This window comes from Anarrhichthys ocellatus, unplaced genomic scaffold, assembly GCF_004355925.1.
Source record: "Anarrhichthys ocellatus isolate YVR2014 unplaced genomic scaffold, GSC_Weel_1.0 scaffold144, whole genome shotgun sequence".
Classification (NCBI taxonomy): domain Eukaryota; kingdom Metazoa; phylum Chordata; class Actinopteri; order Perciformes; family Anarhichadidae; genus Anarrhichthys; species Anarrhichthys ocellatus.
In genome coordinates this window covers 327,279-339,806 of record NW_022280174.1, presented here as the reverse complement: position 1 = coordinate 339,806, position 12,528 = coordinate 327,279, and the positions used below count along the sequence as shown (strand labels likewise).

General features: G+C 46.5%; 1 long non-coding RNA gene across 2 annotated transcripts; it reads left to right on the top strand.

Moving 5' to 3' along the window:
• The first annotated feature begins 4,936 nt into the window (after positions 1–4,936).
• LOC116400066 (uncharacterized) lies at positions 4,937–10,810 on the top strand. 2 transcript variants are annotated; one of them, XR_004213884.1, is made up of 5 exons: positions 4,937–5,107; positions 5,222–5,304; positions 6,564–6,636; positions 6,739–7,290; positions 7,370–10,810. It is a non-coding gene; the product is annotated as an uncharacterized LOC116400066 (long non-coding RNA). The 2 variants fall into 2 exon arrangements; XR_004213883.1 differs by having other exon boundaries at positions 6,739–10,810.
• Positions 10,811–12,528: the final 1,718 nt, after the last annotated feature.

Genomic DNA, 12,528 nt, shown 5'->3' with positions numbered 1-12,528 from the left:
TCCTCAGGCGCTGCCTCCTCTGCAGAGGACATGTTGGTCGGGTTTAGGAGTTCCTCAAAGTGCTCTTTCCACCGCCCGACGATGTCCTCCGTCCGGGTTAGCAGTTCCCCCCCCCCCCCCTGCTGAGAACAGCCTGGGGTAAGCCCTGCTTTCCCTTCCTGAGCCGTCGGCTGGTTTGCCAGAACCTCCTTGAGGCCAACCGAAAGTCCTTCTCCATGGCCTCCCCGAACTCCTCCATGCCCGAGTTTTAGCATTCGCGACCACCGCAGCTGCAGCCCTTCTGGCCTGCCGGTACCTGTCAGCTGCTTCAGGAGACCCCTGGGCCAACCAGGCCTTGAAGGTCTCCTTCTTCAACTTGACGGCTTCCCTCACCTCCGGTGTCCACCACCGGGTTCTCGGGTTGCCGCCACGACAGGCACCGATGACCTTCCGGCCACAGCTCCTAGCGGCCGCGTCCACAATAGAGGCTTTGAACATGGTCCATTCGGATTCCGTGTCCCCAACCTCCCTCGGGATGTGTGAGAAGTTCTTCCGGAGGTGGGAGTTAAAGACCTCCCGGACAGGGTCCTCCGCCAGACGTTCCCAGTTCACCCTCACTACACGTTTGGGTTTGCCGGGTCTTTCCGACCGGTTCCCCTGCCATCTGATCCAACTCACCACCAGGTGGTGATCAGTTGACAGCTCTGCTCCTCTCTTCACCCGAGTGTCCAAGACATACGGCCGCAGATCAAATGATACGATTACAAAGTCGATCATTGATCTCCGGCCTAAGGTGTTCTGGTACCAGGTACACTTATGAGCCACCTTATGTTCGAACATAGTGTTCGTTATGGCCAAACCATGGCAAGCACAGAAGTCCAATAACGAAACACCATTCGGGTTCAGATCGGGCAAGCCGTTCCTCCTAATCACCCCCCGCCAGGTTTCTCCGTCATCGCCCACGTGAGCGTTGAAGTCCCCCAGGACAACTATGGCGTCGGTAGGCGGCGCCCTTTCCAGGACCCCTCCCACCGACTCCAAGAAGGCCGGATACTCTGAACTGCTGTTTGGTGCATAAGCACAAACCACAGTCAGAGCCTTGCTCCCCGCAACCCGTAGGCGCATGGAGGCGACCCTCTCGCTCTCCGGGGAGAACTCCAACACAGCGGCGCTCAGCCGGGGGCTCGTGAGTATCCCCACTCCCGCCCGGCGCCTCTCACCCTGGGCAACTCCGGAAAAGGACAAAGTCCAACCCCTCTCCAGGAGCTTGGTTCCAGAGCCAACGCTGTGTGTGGAGGTGAGTCCAACTATTTCTAGCTGGTATCGCTCCACCTCCTGCACCAGCTCCGGCTCTTTCCCCGCTAGCGAGGTGACGTTCCACGTCCCTAGAGCTAGTCTATGCCGCCGGCGATCGGCATGCCCGGGCCTCCCGCCCGACCTGCCGCCCTGTCTGCATAGCACCCGACCCCGATGCTTGTCCCTGCGGGTGGTGGGTCCACAGGGTGGCTTCTCCATGGTGTTTATTCGGGCTGAGCCCGACCGGGCCCCATGGGCAAAGGCCCGGCCACCAGACGCTCGCCTACGAGCTCCCCTCCTGGGTCTGGCTCCGGGAGGGTGCCCCGGTTTCCCTGGTCCGGGCGAGGTGGCTGTAGTCCGTGGGCTAACTATCATAGGGGTTGTTTTTTCACACATTGATTATGTAATTTTACCTCAGATCAAAATGTTCCAGTATGACTGGATAAACCTGTTGTTGGGGGGCTCTAACCTTAACCATTCGATGTTAATGCTGAACCTCAACCATCTTGCAAGAGTTCTGTAAATTGAGGGTTACCATGATTTGTTCCATTATGGGCCATGACTACCACATGGCCCATAATGGAACAAATCTAATTTTATTCAACCCTGCTTGCCAGGCAACAGCCTCCTAAAAATGATGTTCCCATACAACTAAACTGCATTGTTAATTACGTTTTAAAGGGAATCGTATTTTCTCCCACATTATTTAGATTTTGATGTATCAGCAATACGTTTCCCTTTAACCCCGATCATTATGACACCAACGGGTATATTTTCTGAGACTTGGAACTTTTCACAAGCTGTGTAGTGCTCACTATGACCAGTAAACTGGCCTTCATGTGTGAAATGTGTGAACCGCCCCTTCCAGTGTGTCGAAATTGTTGCCCAGCAGAATGAAACAACTTAAATAACTGAAATCCTAAATTAGATCAGGTGCCTCCACTTTTTCTTGATCATCTCTGACCTAATTCCAATTGAGTGGACATGATTTGGAAAAGCACATAGCTGTCCGTCTATATAAGGCCTCATGGCTGACAATGCATATTAGAGAAAAAACAAGCTGTGAGGGGGAAGAAACTGCTTGCAGAGCTCAGACCGCGTCGAGGCACGATGCAAGAAATGCTACAACAATTCTGCTGAGTTTAAGGTTCCCAAGAGCACAGTGGTGACCGTGATTCTTAAATGGAAGAAGTTTGGTGCTGATGGTCACTCTGGCTGAGCACATGAAATCCTGAGTAGTGATGGGAGTAGTTTTCCAGAAGGTCAACCATCACTGCGACACTCCACCAATCAGGCCTTCATGGCAGAGTGGCCAGACAAAAATCATCTGGGCAATATGATGGGGTGTTTTTCAGCTGCAGGGACTGGGGGCCTGGTCAAGGTTGAGGGAAAGCTGAATAGAGCGAAGCACATACATCTCCTCTGAAAATCTGGTCCAGAAAACTCAGGACTTTACACTGGGCTGAAGGTTCACCTTCCAACAGGACAATGACCCAAAGCTCACAACCAAGACAACACAGGAGTGGCTTAGGGACAAGTCTGAATGTCCTTGAGTGGCCAGGTCACAGCCCGGACTGGAACCTAATCGAACATCTCTGGAGAGACCTTAAAATGGCTGTCCATCCAACCTGCCAGAGTTTGAGAGGACCTGCAGCGAATGGCAGAAAAGCCCAAACTCCATGTATGCATAGCTCCTTGCGTCATACCCGCTGCCATGGTGCTTCAACTAATAACTGAGTGATGGGTCTGAATAATTTTCTTTTTAATATACTGTCAAGCATTTCTCAAGTCCCTTTTAAGTGATGTCACTATGGGGTATTGAGGGATTGCGATTGTTGAGGAAATACAATTACACAATTTTAGCATAAGGCTGTGACATAACACTAGAGATCATCAGCTGAGATGCAAAATTGAACAAGGGGCATGATGTATGGGGGAGGGGGCAATGACCCAACCCCACTTCCTATCCCCTCTACTTCCGGTGCCTTGCTCAGACCACACCCATCTTTGAACTCGACCTTCATTTGATCTCAATTACACATCTGTGAAGTTTCTTGACCGCATCTTTGACAGTTGCAACGCTAACTTGTGTAGTTGCTAATAAACCAAATCATTTTAATTAATGCATTCTGCACTTATTGTTTTAGCAAATGAGTTCAACACTTGACAAACAATTCACACCGATATGGATCCAGAGCATATTTCTCTTTTTGTTAACCATCATTTTGACATTACATTTCAGCTTTTTACTCTAATAGCCTCAGTGAGGGCTTTTTGAAATTGACTTTAAGAGCACTGTGTCACATACTATTACACACACAATAGACAGTGTTTGTAGAGGTGGGATCTGTCTCTCTTCTCTACACACTTGGACCAACCACAGCTGTAGGTGGCCCTTACTATCAGGCTGAAATCTGCAGCAAGACAATAAAACACAATATGAACATTAAACTTTCATTCTGTCTACTATCCATCAGGGGGTCACTCCTCTGGTTTCAAAAGGTCTGATTGTATAGGAGTATATGAGAAAATGACTCTACTTCTCACTTGATTTATTCCCTCAGTAAACAAAGACTTTTTTGATAAACATATAAAATAAATCAAAATGTACTTGTACCTAATTAGCATATTCAGAACCATGTTTATTGGCACATAGACAGAACACATCGCATCATCCTGATGTTCTAGAACTGATGTCACACAAGTTCTGCTGCTGCTTGTCAGTTTGTCATTTTATTGTTAACAAGTGGACAGAGAAGACATATTGATCTCCTAACGAAACCAACCTGTCGACAAATCGAACCAACTCGACTGATCGACTCGACAAATCCTTCGTGATGCTGGTAAGTCAGTTTGTTTCTCCCTCATGTAGAAAAAGTATGTGAGAACTTCAAGATACAATATGAAGATGCGTTTATGAACAGAAAGCATGTGCTGCTGCTCTTTTTTTCAAAATTTCTCATATTGAAAGTTGGATATTCTTCAAGAAAACTGTTAAAGATGTGATGAAACAACCAAAGTGTAAGTGAACTCTCACTTCTACTGCCGTCTCATTGTGTGTGTAATGTGGTTCTCATACAATCCATATATTCATGTCCTAAACAAAGGCGACCTCCTCCCCAGCAACTATACGCTGCAGAAATTAATGGGACGGGGAGCCTTCGGAGAAGTGCTCAAATGTGTCAAAGAGGACACCAACGAGACTGTTGCTGTAAAGATCCCTCAATTCAGCGAGAAAGCCTCAACAATGAAGTAATTACACATCAGCATGTTTATATCGCTTTTATCTAAATATCAAAAATCTTTCTCCTGAGATTAAAGCTTGTGTCAACAACTACTCCTCACACTTGTGTTCCCCAGTTGTCTGTCCTGAACGAGTTAAAGTGTAAGAACCTGGACCAGTGTAACATCGTCGGGTTCATTGACTCCTTCCCACTGAGGAACAATACAACTGCTCTCGCCTTTGAGTTGCTGGAAATGACTCTGTGGGAGTACCAGAGAGATGTCAAAACCCTGCATTTACATGACGTCAGGAGTATAGTCTAACAGGTATGGTCACAGTACAGTACCCACCCTCAGTAGCATCAGACACAACACTAACGTCAAAATGCTGTGCGTCCACCCTTTGAATGGCATTGCTTATCTTGCAGTTGGCCACAGCCTTTTACGCCCTGAAGACCATTGGAGTGATCAATGCAGACGTAAAGTTAGACAACATCATGCTGGTGGACAGTAAAGCGCAGCCACTCAGGGTGAAGCTCATCGACTTCGGACTGGCTGTTCCGTCCTGTAGTGTGACGCAGGGCAAACGTCACCAAACAATATACTACAGGTGAGCTACAGAGAGACTCCAATCACATTCTTCTATGTTCGCAGGAGATGTCTACCATCCGGTCAAATACGATGGTGTTCCTCATTCTGTGTTGGACATTTGTTTCATTTTCAGGGCTCCAGAAATTATCTTGGTGTTGTGATGGCGATCATGGTGCTCGGTGAAACGCTCTTCCCAGGCTGCAGTAATACGATACGGTAAGTCATTAGTTGCGTTTCCATCCACCTGTTTTTATGCGCATTATCAATTTGCATTTAAAGAAACCTGAGTGGAAACGTGGACATTTGGAAATGAAAAAGCTGATGTGTCAATAAAAGCAAAATGCGAAGTGCAATGGAAACAGATTGAGCGAATAAACGATGACGTACATGAAGCATGTGACTTCAACGTCCACTGAAGCTTCTGCTCCATTGAAGAGAGGGAAAAACGCTCCACACAGATTTGATGTAATCTTTCTCATTGACACGTTTTCACCTTTTGAGGTTCGACTGCCGCGTTTTTAATTACGTTGCGCCCTTTTCTTTTGCAATGGTATAATGGTTTCACCTACAGAGAAATGGAGCCGCGTACTGCTTATTGCAAAAATTGCATAACGCTAGTGTAGGGGTCTTCAACGTTTTTCAGGCCAAGGACCCCCAAACTGATAGAGAGATGGAGCTATATATGGACTATATATATTGTATAACATTGTGTTTTATATTAAACTAGGCCTAGTACCATGAATACCTCTTTATTGTGCATTCAATACTAAGCTATTCAAATAATACACAGGTTAATATATTCATGTTTTTATTTTAAACGTGCAAAGTAGGGTGGCCGTGCCACTGCCATTTATAAACATACCTGTTAGCTTACATACAATACTGAACTATTAAAATAATGGGCAGATTCATGTTTAGAGAAAAATAAATAAAAAATGTAATTGTCTAATCAACCAAACATTTTGCGGACCCCCTGTTGAAGACCTCTGCGCTAGTGTATGGAAACAAGCATTCATTCATTTTCTTTTACAGATTTTCTCAGAATTCGGTTCAAATTTGTGGTACATTTTGATGGAAACGGCTACTGATTGCTTCCTTTTTCCTCTCTTCTTATGAGATTTGATACTGCTGCATCCACATTTTCTTTCCTTTATCTTAAGAACGATTGACTCTAAGCCCAGGTGTCACCATTAGAATCGGGACTGAAAAAGTCAGATCAGTGCGCTCCTAGATCGTTTTTACAGTTAAGTTTAATTCACAGAGCTGAACTATGATTGGATTAATTCAAATTCTTTATTTTCACCAGTCTAAATATAATTAGAGATGTCTTTTATTACTGTTCTTGTCACGGCTCCGCTGTGACCTCAGCTCGTCTCGGCGTCTCCCCTCTGTTCTCTGTGTGTGTGTGTGTGTGGCATGGGCGCGGCTTCAATCATCCGGCACCTGGGCTCATCTCCACACCTGCCAACAATCAGACCATCATCACCGACAGCTCAAGTACCCCGGCTTCCTTCAGTCTCATCGCCAGATTGTTTCGTCAGCTCAGTGGTAGCTACAGCCTCGGTCCCGCTGAGCTTTTACCTCTTCTTAGAGTTAATTAACTTAGTTTTCTCAATTTGCAACTAACTTGTGCTTTCCCTCTGCCTCAAGATTCCTGTGCCATGTCGCCGCCCAGCCGCCGCCACTCACACCGCCTCACCTTCCTACCTGCATGTTCCACGGCTCCACAAACAACTAAATAAAACCTTTTATTTCACCTACCCTGTCGTCCCGGTGTCTGCGGATGGGTCCAGAATAACCGACCGTAACAGTTCTGACTCCTCATGATGAAATGTGGTGACGATATCTGTGACATCAAGAATTTATGATCATTAGCATGTGATGCATTTCATTTAAATTGTTCCTTTGGTGATCATTAACATGTAACGGAACTTATAGTAGCTTTGTGCCGTCGGAGTTTAAAAGTTGGTGAGACTATTTCCTCCTCATGTCGGCCATATCGGATTTTTTTTAAACCACAAATAGCGGATGAGTTCCTATAGTCAGGTGTCTGTTGAACTGCTTGTGTCGTAATTCCACAGCTCCAGTACCAGCAGTGGATTTCACTCAACCTCAGATGCATTACTTCCAGGTGTTATCTTGGTGCAGCCTGCACCAGCTGAATGCTGCCGGGGGTGGAATGAGGACAGCGAGTGAATATTGGTGAGATGATTTTCTCTGGACATGTGAGTCATCGGAAAATGCCAACTAGGAAGTCCGATATTAACTGTGTGTGTCTTAGTTCATCGGATCGGCAGGACGACCTCTCCCCCAAAGGGGCTAAATGTGACCCCCTCCCATTTTAACAGTGGGCTGTAACATGGAACAGGAACACAAAGAATGCCCTTCCACCACATGTGGTAAATGCTTGCCTCCATGCGTGTCTGAATTGTTGAGTTCTTTCACATTGTGCTGGAATCTTCTGAAATTTCCACTTAAAGTGGGACCAGGCAGCAGCAGCTCATTGAGGTTGTCTCCCTTATACGCAAAAGAGCAATTGAAAACAATCCCGTACCCTCCGTTTCCACACCGTTGCTGTCAGCAGCGATCAGGTGAGGCTGCTCCCTGAGGACAAGCCTTTGCTTCTTGTGGCGCGACCTGAAGAAAGAGGAACCTCCAAGCATCTACACATGGCAAGTCCTTCCGTTTGGCACCACCTGCAGCCCCTGCTGTGCAACTTTCTCGCTGCAGAAACATGTGTTTGACCACAGTCAGCCAGATGAGGATGTCCGTATTTCCATAGACAGGTTCTTTTTATGTGGACAACATCCTGCAGAGTCTCCCATCTGTTGAAGAAGCCCGTCACCTGGTAGAAAAAACTGACGACATTGCTGGCTACAGGTGGATTTGAACTATGCCATTGGGCCAATAACACCCCTGGTCATCAGTTGCCTGCCCAGAGAAGCCAGATCCGAAAACAGTGAGTTGTGGCTCAACGAGTCAGGCACAGACCCACAAGAGCTCGCCCTGTGGCTCCGCTGGCTTTGCAATTCAGACATCTTGAGGTATAAATATCGGATGCTGGATAGACCCAAACCCACCATGAAGAATATATACCGGGTCTTGGCACGCCTTTGCGACCTATTGGGCTTTATTGTCCCCTTCACGATGCGGGCTAAGATCCTTGTGCAGCACTTATGGGGAAAGCAAAGAGATTGAGACGACCCATCACTGCCTGATGATGTGCTGAAGCCATGGCTGATGTGGGAGGAGTTGCAGCATCTGTCTCAGATTTTACTGCTTCGCTGCTTTTTTGGGCCCTGAGATGGACACTTCAAACCTCCAGCGAGACCTGAACATCTTTGCTGATCATTCAGAGAAAGCTTACGGCTCAGTAGCCTCCCTGCATGCAGAGAACTCACATGGCCGTGTGGAAGTGTCTTTCCTAACTGCCAAATTTAGGGTGGCTCCAAAGAAACAGGAATCCGTGCCGAGGCTAACGTCTGGGCCTGGAGGTACATGCACTCTGTCAACAGCTCAGCTGATGACATCACGCGAGGGAAGACACTGTTTGAACTGTCTGGTAAAAGTAGGTCATGGAGCGGCAGCAGATCAAGACAGTCTTCCTGCAGAAGATTTCCCTGAGGAGTTCCTCTTGTGTGCCCTAGGCTGCTCTCCCTAGCCCCGGACTATGATGAGGCTGTGGGTCTCATCCAGGTTAGAGGAAGGCTCCGCCGCAGCGACCAGCTAGAGCCAGATGCCATCCACCCAGTGGTGCTGAACATAAAGTGACCCAGCTCATCATTCAGGGCTTAGACAAGGGCCTCCATCCTTCAGGATCAGAGCGTCTCTTTGCAGAGCTGCGCCGCAAATACTGGATTCTGCATGGCCGTGAAGCTGTGAAACTCCATCAGCACTCCTGACCGGACTGCCAGAGGTGAAGCGCCATTCCAGTTGTGCCCAGGACGGCAGACCTCTCCCAGTCCAGACTGAGGCTGCTGAAGCCCTTATTTTACTCCACAGGCACAGATTATTTGGGCCCTTCACAGTGAGGGTCGGCCGTTGCCACGGGAAGAGATGGGGCATACTGTTGAAGTGCCTGACAACACGGGCCATGCACCTAGATGTTTTGTCTAGCCTGGACACCGGCTCCTTTTTGATGGCTCTACGCCGCTTTATTGCATGAAGAAGCTGATCAGAAAACAAATTTCAAAGGAGAGAGAGAGAACTCGAGGAGGCATTCAAAACCAGTGGCGGCTGGTCAATAGAGGGCGCTAGGGCGGTGCCTCCCCTTGAGCCACAAAGAATAAATTGTCAATATTTGTTTTTGAAATATGGAATGCACACAGTAATATGTGTAAAATATAATATCTGTGCAAGATATATGCTTTTTCCATATTTTCTTAGTTGTCCTCAGTCTGGTTTGCTTAACTTGGTCATGGAGGCATCAACATTTCATTGAGACCTGTAAATTAACAGTGAAAACTCATAGCTTAATTCAACACCATTATTCCTAATTACACTTCATGTTTACGTCTCCTGATCTTTACTTCCCTATTGGTTTCCGAACAAACAAGGTCAATTTATCTCAATAAATAAACATGTTCTGTTATACTATATTATATACTATATGTGTGTTTTATATTATACTGAATTGCCTGTGAGGGTGTTTATGTGAATGTTCGGAGTTCACTTTTTCTTTGTTCTCTGCACATGTAAGCAAAGTTCAAATCTGTGTAAGATTGCCAATATTTATGGATGAATAAAGTACAGAAAATGACGTTTGCTAGTTCATTCATGCCATTCATCCTAATGAAGGAAAGGGAGATTCTGCTTAGAAATGTATACACTTTACAGCTTATTCAGCAAGATGTCTTTCATCTTGCATGTTTGTTACTTACAAAGCAATGTTTGTACAAAGATTTAGAAATCATGCCTCAGTTACACTCTTATTTCTGATTTGTATTTATTCATATCAGGCATCTACTATACATCTATGCTGACATGTAAAGTTGCATTGTAGACTTGTATGGTATAATGACTTGTTACTTTATATAGAGGTTTTACTAATTATTTAATGTATATCTGTTTCAGAACCACACACTCACTTGGTTACTTGGTACTGTCAATAAACCTCTCAAAAGGAACATCTTATCTGGAGTGCATTCTGATAGATGCCCCCTGGTGGCCACAACTTTTAATGAACCAGTAAAATGATACAGTCTCTCCCAGTCAATCTAACAACCACTGCCCTCCACACACCACTGCCCTCCACACACCACTGCCCTCTATTCCAAACAATGTGTCAATCAGGTTTCATGACCGCTAAATTAGACACGGGAAACACCAACATATTTTCCTGTATACCTTTTTAGCAAGGAAAGGTTGTTGTAAAAACAACATTTTATCATATACAATAACAAATCATATCGAAATTGCATGGTATAATCTCTGAACTGCCAAAAAAAGTTACCGTTTTCTGAAGCTGTACGATTAGCATTATTGGTAAAAACAGAAGTAAAAAAGACATTTCTATAAAATCAGTTGAGAAACACAAAATGCTGATTTGAGATTAAATGATGTACAGTAAGTGAATAAATTACATGTATCAGCTGCAAAAACAAATAAAAAGAAAAAAAACATTTCACGAGGCTTTGAATTTTATATATTTGAAAACAGCAGCGTCATCAGCATTTCACTAACAAGGACCGCACCAATAACAGTGTAAGTTTCGAGAGTTTTTAATTGCGTAATGGAATGATAGTTAGGTTTAGGAAGCAGAAGGGGTCGAGTGATGAAGGGTAGGGGTAGAGGGATGAAGGGATGTAGGGTAGGGGTAGAGGTAGAGGGATGTAGGGTAGGGGTATGGGTAGAGAGATGAAGGGATGTAGGGTAGAGGGATCGAGGTAGAGAGATGAAAGGAGGTAGGGTAGGGATAGAGGTAGAGGGATGAAGGGATGTGATGGGGGACTGTTGGTGTCTGGCAGCTGGTGGGAACGGAGACTGTTGGGTGGGGCCATCTCTAGGAAGGTCTGGCGGTGCAGAGTCCCCCGTCATTCCTGTAATCCTGCAAGAGAGAGAGCAATAGGAAAACAAAAATGGGGTTGGGGGGGAGGGATGAGAGAACGGAGTCGAAGAGGAAGTGAACAGGTTTATTGAGCTTAAATACTTGTGCAGGGGAAATGAGCCGTGTTCTGGGCATGGTCCTGTTCCTGAACTAAGTTTATGAAACTAAATTTCACTAACAAGGACCACACCAATAACAGTATAAGTTTCGAGAGTTTTTATTGCATAATGGAATGATAGTTAGGTTCAGGAAGCAGAAGGGGTCGAGTGATGAAGGGATGTAGGGTAGGGGTAGAGGGATGAAGGGATGTAGGGTAGGGGTAGAGGGATGTAGGGTAGGGATCGAGGTAGAGAGATGAAAGGAGGTAGGGTAGGGATCGAGGTAGAGGGATGAAGGGATGTGATAGGGGACCGTTGGTGTCCGGCGGCTGGTGGGAACGGAGACTGTTGGGTGGGGCCATCTCTAGGAAGCTCTGGCGGTGCAGAGTCCCCAAAGATAGCTTCATGAGGACAGATGCCTGTGAGCGTTTCTGATGTCGTTCAGGTTGAAGCGGATGTAGGAGAGGTACGCGGTGGAAGACCAGCGACCAAGAATCTTAATGATGTGGTCTGGAATTCCTTGACTCGAGGCGGCTGAGGCGGCACCGATGCGGAATGAATGACCGAGGTATTCCTGATCTGGCTAATATATACGGCGGAAGTGGTGGTGGAACCAGGACTGTGTGGCCCCGTTGGCTGTTTCGGTGATGAAAAGGGGATCTTGCGGAGAAGTTTGGCCAGCTAATCTTGAGATTAAGTAATCTCGGATGGGTTCATACGGTATGTGTCTAGTCGGAAGAGGTAGATAGGCTGAGGCGGACCGGACTGGTTGGTCTTGCTGCATTTGAGGTGATAAATGACTGTGTCAGGAGGATGAATTGAGATGTCGGACATGGTGGCATGACGTGACGGATTGTGGTCGGAGTTTGAAGCGGTGAACTCGGAGCAGCGAAGGAAGCCGAAGAAAGCCAGCAAGAACATGGACTCGAGTACTTTGGCCGTGAAGGGAGAGCGGTAGCCTGAGTGGAGAGTATGGATGCAACGGGCGAGAAGGTCCGAGGTGAGGGGCAGACGTGTAGGCATAGGCCGTGGTTCGGCTTTACGGAGACCTTTGAGTAACATCGCTAAATGCGAGTGGGTGGAGGCTGGGCACGGTGTTCCTGAGGACAGTTTTGTGAAAAAGTTAATTCCGCTTATGTATACCCTTATAGTGGAGGATTTTATCTTAAGGAGGGAATGGGAAAATGTAATGAAGCTTGTGAGGGTAAGGATGTCGAGTGATGGGAAGGGAAGGTTAAAAGAGGCGTGGAAAGCTTTGAAGTGTTTCCATCCGGTGAAGTACGACGAGAGTGTTTG